Here is a 6,000-nt window from a genome sequence, read left to right as displayed (position 1 = left end):
CGCAGAGTCTGTCACAGGTGCTCAAGAGTGGCAGATGTATCTTGCTTCTAGAAACCAGCACCTCTGTGTGCGTAAAACATGCCTTTGGCAAGAAATGCCAGATAGCTTGTTTTGAACAGCAACAAGCCCTAATTCAGATGTTTCCTGCTTCAGAGAGCTTATTTGCAAATGACATCGCTCTCCTCATAACCTTCACTTAGTATCCTTTAGTCTAAAAATAATTACTGCTTGTGTGAGATTTCAAGGACTAATACTCGGCTTATTTTCAGCAGGAGGCCGACAGGTTTTTTAAGATTGATTTGTGTAATAGTTTATAAACAAAAAATTTTGACTGGACAATGGAACGCTCAAAACCTGACCCTTAGTAAACTGTTTATATTTTGCATATTTCAACACACATATTATTGTTCTTAAAGAGCATAAATATTCATGTGGTTTCCTCTCTGTCCCTTTAGGCCATTATTTTCTGGGTCAAGAATTGGTCAAGAGAGCATGTAAGGTACTGCAAATTGAGACATACTCGTGTGCCAGTTATCTTTAGATCCTTGAGGCAGCAGTAGTGAAACACACCTTTGTGCTCTGAGTGTTTTCCTTTTCCCTTCAGAATCTATTCAGGACCAAGCCATTACTGTCTTGTTGCTGTATGCTGATCAAACAGTTTTGTTTTCAGTGCCTAAATGGCTTCAGAAATTAGACTTGAAAGGCTTATGCGTTTCCCTCATTTTGTTTTGTTCTGTCAAGGTTAGCAACACATCAGCTGTGGAGAGAAGGAGTTCCAGGTTTGTAGCACAGCAGCTTTGAAGAGAGCAGGTCTGTGAGTGAGCACTGCTTGGAGAGGCCTCTCAGCAGAGCAGTTAAAAAGGTGCTTGTGCAGCATGATTCATCTTAAGAGCTACAATACAGGAGAATGCAGGTAATTGTAGCTTCCCCTCTTTATAACACCCGAGGCTTATCTCTGAGTGCCTAAGGTGCATCAGCAAAGAGGAATCTTGCTGTGGTAACCTCTAGGAACCCTGTTGTGGATGCAGGTCCTGCTGTGCCTGACACTCCCAGGGAAGGGGCTGCCTTTACCTGGTGCATTTGTAGAGCTCAGTGTGTGACCAGATGCTGTGGCAAAAAGCTCAGCCTGGAGAACAGCAGAGTGCACAGACTGTCTGACACTTGGGTGCTCTTAAGAACATGACAGAACCTTTTGGATTTTTGGGTTGTGGTTTGTTTTTTGGTTTTGGTTTGGTTTTTTTAATTGTCCTTAGTCTTTCTCCCCATGCCATCTTCGGAAAATAGTGAGGCAGCTGTGTAGCCTTGTGATTGAAGATTGTGAGAGAGGAATCAGAGATGCTGCCATGGAAAAAACTATTTAAAGGCTAATAAAAGCAGTTACCATTAGTAGACTTTTAATATTCTAATATTGGACCAAACAGAACTAGTAGATTGATGAGGTGTTGAAGCAGCACCTTTTTGGTCACATTCTCCATGTAGTGAAACTTGTCACAGGTTCTGTCTGTAACAAACTGGAATTTTGGTATTAACCTGAGCTGGGACAGTTGACAAAAGTCTGACAAGGAGTGTTGTGCAGTTCATGTGGCTGTGGAGTCTTGATAAATGGCTGGTTGGCAGACTCTGTGCAAGGGTGGAGGCTGTCAGCTCTGTGGTGTTGCCTTTTCCTTTGCATTTCAGGGTGGTGGTAACTGGATCTGAAAGTGGTATTTTTTTTGTGTTCTTTTTAGTTGCTGGGTTTTTGGGTTTTTTTATGTTCTGTGGGGTTTTTTGTTACTATTTGGCCAGTGATCTGCAGTATGATGGCAAGAAGTCTTGAAGTGTTTTCCAAGGCTTGCCTAACCCTAGGAGCCAGAATTGTTCTGTCTGCCCGATGCTAAATTCTTTTCTCCCGCCCCTTATTGTTCAATCCTCACTTAACAAGCTGTTTGAAGAGCAGAGTTTGACCATGTTAGTAATCTCAAGATCGTGAAGATAAAACCTTAAGTGAAGTTGTCAATCAACAAAGGGATTAAAGAATGTATTCTAAAATCTGCTGGGGTAATAGAAAATTCTGAATATTCAAGAGGAGGAAAGGCGTGTCAAGGCGAAGAAAGGAGAGTAGTTTCTAGAGGCTTAAAGATGACTGTAAAAGCATATTTACTAGTTGTTCTGTTTTTCTAGGGGAATAACAGCTGCCACAGTTAAAGAAGGTTCCATTTCAAGAATTTCCCGTATTCACGGGTTACAAGGTGACTTGGCATAGCCAACAGTCAACATGTGGAGCACTTCAGTTTAGGGTCATCAGTTCAAACACAGCCTTGGTCAGCAGTGGAAGAAAGCTGTTGCCACAGGAGGTTTTTTAATGAAGTGAGCTGGCAATCTGTCAGGCTCTTAGGGCATGGCTTTCTGCAAAACGACCATAAATGGTACTTGCAAATAAACTTGGAGTCAAAGAATTAAACAGGTGTCGATGATAATCCAAAGAAATGAAGTAGGCATACAGGGCATTGAACACTCGTGCTTGTACAGATGATAAATGGAGTGTTTATACATTCCTTTATGAACTTCAAATAAAAAAAATAGTCAGTGAAGTGGTGAGAAGCTTCTGACTACATCATCTACATTTTCGCTGTCCAGATAAAAATAGAAACCCATAATGGTAACACTGCTGGGTAGGCTGGGCCCTAGTAAAACTGTGCTTTCATGGTCAGAATAGGCAGTCCTTGAGTTCCTTTTGACTTCACTGACCTTTTTCTGTGCACCAAACTACCACTTTTTTTGCAGTGGCTTTTTCGGAGTCCTGTCTAGTTGTGACACTTGTATGTGCTGTTCCTTGGAGGTGCTGTTCTGCTGTGGCGAGATTGAGGCTGACTTTCCTGGAGTCAGAAGCCAAGTGCTTAATTCCTGGGGAAAACTAAAGTCTTCCTCTGTTGTCCTCTTAGGAGCTTTGCGTGGAACATCCTTGCCCTTCCACCTACCCTCAGAGGGAAGGATGAGATGGTGTCACTTCTTTCTACCTCCCGTTGCTGTTGTTTGGGGTTTGGTTTAATGATTTGCCTGAGCAGCTGAGGAAATTGTCTTAGTGTGGTGCAGCATTTGTAAACACAACATTTGTACTGCAATTTTCTTGTTGTCTTCTCCGGCCCACTCAGTCTTTTTCCACCTCCCCCCACATGCATGGTCTAAGCCAAGCTAGACAGCTCTATTCATGCAAACCTAGTTATTCCTTAGGGAAGAAACAACAAATGAAAGTAACTGACCCTGAAGCTTCTTACTGAGAATAGCAATGCTAAAAGCTGTTCTGCCTGGAGATGTGAACTTAAAATAGGTCTCAAAACAAAATTGCTTTTTTGTCTTTTCCTTTTCTATCCCAGTCTTGCCACACTGTGGTCAGAAATCCTCCTTTTAAAAATTTTATGACAGTTTTGGATGTTTTCTTTGACTGAAATCAAAGTCTACTCTGACATGAAATCATCTGCTTTAGGGAGAGAGAACCAACTGCCACATCACCAGGGTTCTGTCTGCCCACCACTCCTGGGTGTGTATGATGGGGAGAAAGAATGATAGTACTCAGTTTGTGCTGAAGAGTCTGTATGTGCTCGTAGAATTTCAGCTTAGAGTCTCGTGGCTGCTGCTATTATGATTTTACCTGATCCACCCTTGCCCTTCAAAACACAGATGAGATTCCTGCTTTCCACCTGCACCTCTTTCACTCGCTGCCAAGGAGTGCATAGTTTAATGGATGAGCTGAACTCTGCCTGTCCTGCCTTGGTTGTAGGTGGTGACGTAAGTGTGCATAATTGAAATGCATCGATTTCCCTGGAGTGCAGAATTGAAAAGCAGGAGGTTGGCCAGCAAGATATGTGCTCTTGTGCTAGAGTAAGAGTGAAGTAAGGGAGCAAAAATGCTGGAGCAGCTTGCTTTGCTTTACTGCACCATGTAAGTGACAGCGGCCTCAGTTGAGAATTCAAGAATTGCTTGGAAATGGCTAAATTTTGTGTTGCAATCAAATAGACCTCCTCATAATGAAGGCTTTGTGGAGGCTGTTGTAGCTCTCCTTTAAAATGGTGGCATACTAGCAAAAAGTGTGGATTAAAAAAAGTAGGGGTTAAAGACTTGAGACTGAACACAAACTGAATGACACCAATTGAAATTAGTTGTTGCCTTATCTTGTCCAGCATTTTTTTCCAGTCTCTCACCTTGCTGCTCTGAAGAGTAAATAGATTTTATAGTGAGCACAGTATGTGCTTTCCTGGTCACAGGATTGTTTCCAATTAAACTTGTCTTCCTGTTTCTCTAAACCTTCTCCCTTCTGGATCTTGGCTGCACTAGTTACCTGTATAACTCAGATTTCATGATGCCACATGAAAATCCCTGCTGATTCGAAAAAAAATAAGATCTAAGCTGGGTTGTTCAGCTTAATCATAACCCTTTAGAGATTCTGGAGGACTGTGTATTTTGGCTCTGGGAAGAAAGATGAAAAATTATTGTAGAAATGGTAGTTGTTCAAGCTGTGGTTGCTTTTTGCCTGCTTAGGCGAGGTTTAATTAACTGCTTCCTTGAAAACATATAATAATTGTGATATCTTTAGCTCCTTTGTGGTACAACTTCACCCTATGAAAGACAGAACTTCACCAATTGTTTACATTTTCCTGAACAAAACATATTCCAGGAGAATAGGCATGCTCTGGAGCTCTGCTCTTTGTGCAGCTTGCTAGCTGAAGATGGTAAGTCAGAAAGGTTTACAAGGTGAATAAAAGGAATTTCTGGAAATTAGATTTTTTGGACCATATTTTTGATTCAGAGCCATATTGGTAGCTCACACCTTTTTCTTTTGTTGAGAGGAACTCTCTATGTAAATAAAGTATGGAAGCTTCTGAAGTGTTGCTCTGAATTCTTAGATAATTAGATGAGAACACTTTAAATAGAGCAGGATCCAGAACCTAAAGCTTGATCTTTTGAAAGTTACAATACACCCAGTGTTTGTCATTGTAGTTTGTCACTACAGATGGGCAGTGAAACTGTTTCCTTTGTATGCTTGCTCCTTTTTTTTTCCTGTGCTTACCTCTACCTCTCCATCTGATATTCGTGCATGGAAACATGCCCATCAGTTGTCACAGATTCTCTGTGTTCCCTGTGTCAGGATTCCAAAAGAAACAGGATCAAGATTATAATTTTGTCATGCTCCAGAGCTGCATGGAAGAGGGCTTTAGAGAGAATGTCTTTGGACACTCGTGAGAAGTCTCAGGTGCTGACCTGTGAACTCAGTGAGATAAATGTGTTTTGTCAGGCACCCAACCAAGAGCTCTGAGAACATTTGTGGAGAGTGTGACAAATATTGCATTTCAAATGTTCTGTCTTTAAACATCAAACGTTATGGTAATTTACATCCCACGAGCTTATTACCCTTGCACAAAAATAAATCTCTGGATATTTGTATAATTTTCTTGCAAAATTATAGGCAACGTAACCTAGACAGCTAAGGCTTATTCCTCCTGTTATTTTTTTTAAATAGTCTAATTTTAAGTTACTTGAACAACAGACTTCCATAACTTCCCTTGAGTGTGCCAAGTTGATAATAGAGCAAACATTGAGTTTGACTCTATTCCACGGCACTCCTGAGGAGGGTATGAGCTTTTCTTTACTGCTTTGTCACAGTTCCTGATGGCAGCCCTTTGGACTGCCCTGATTGATGTTCCTCCAGTTTTTTTTGGGAGTTAGTTAGCTGTAGCCTTAAAAAGTCAGATTAAGATCCTGGAAGAAAATTCTGCTTAGTATGCAGCTCCTATGAGTGCAAGAAAAAGGCAGTGATAAATCTACAGGTTTTTAAAACTGAAGTTAAATATGGGGATATTTAAAAGAGCAATTGGAGCCCTTCTTAAAGGGGTAAGCAAGATGAAATATGACTGCATTTTTAAAAAGGCGTTTCCTTAAAGTGTCCTGAGGACCTAAACTTAGTGGTAGATCCAGACAAATAATTTTTATTCTTTCTTTGACAGTAGGCAGGCTGAGTGTTCTTGG

At 41.0% G+C, this 6,000-nt stretch overlaps 1 protein-coding gene across 5 annotated transcripts in view; it reads left to right on the top strand.

The window, feature by feature from the left end:
• The first annotated feature begins 592 nt into the window (after positions 1–592).
• Positions 593–6,000, top strand: part of MICAL3 (microtubule associated monooxygenase, calponin and LIM domain containing 3) — a 134,541-nt gene continuing 129,133 nt past the window's right edge. For 3 of the 5 annotated variants that reach the window (XM_051784886.1, XM_051784885.1, XM_051784884.1), the window contains exon 1: positions 594–913. The gene's annotated coding sequence lies outside the window, so the exon portion shown is untranslated. Of the gene's footprint in view, positions 914–6,000 lie in introns of all 5 variants that reach the window. The other 2 variants (XM_051784887.1, XM_051784888.1) reach the window with 2 other exon arrangements.

The sequence above is a fragment of the Manacus candei genome, unplaced genomic scaffold, assembly GCF_025592945.1.
Source record: "Manacus candei isolate 608988 ecotype Guabito, Panama unplaced genomic scaffold, ASM2559294v1 h1tg000018l, whole genome shotgun sequence".
In the NCBI taxonomy this organism is placed as follows: domain Eukaryota; kingdom Metazoa; phylum Chordata; class Aves; order Passeriformes; family Pipridae; genus Manacus; species Manacus candei.
The sequence above is the reverse complement of the archived record's forward strand: the minus strand, read 5'-3'. Positions and strand labels throughout refer to the sequence as shown.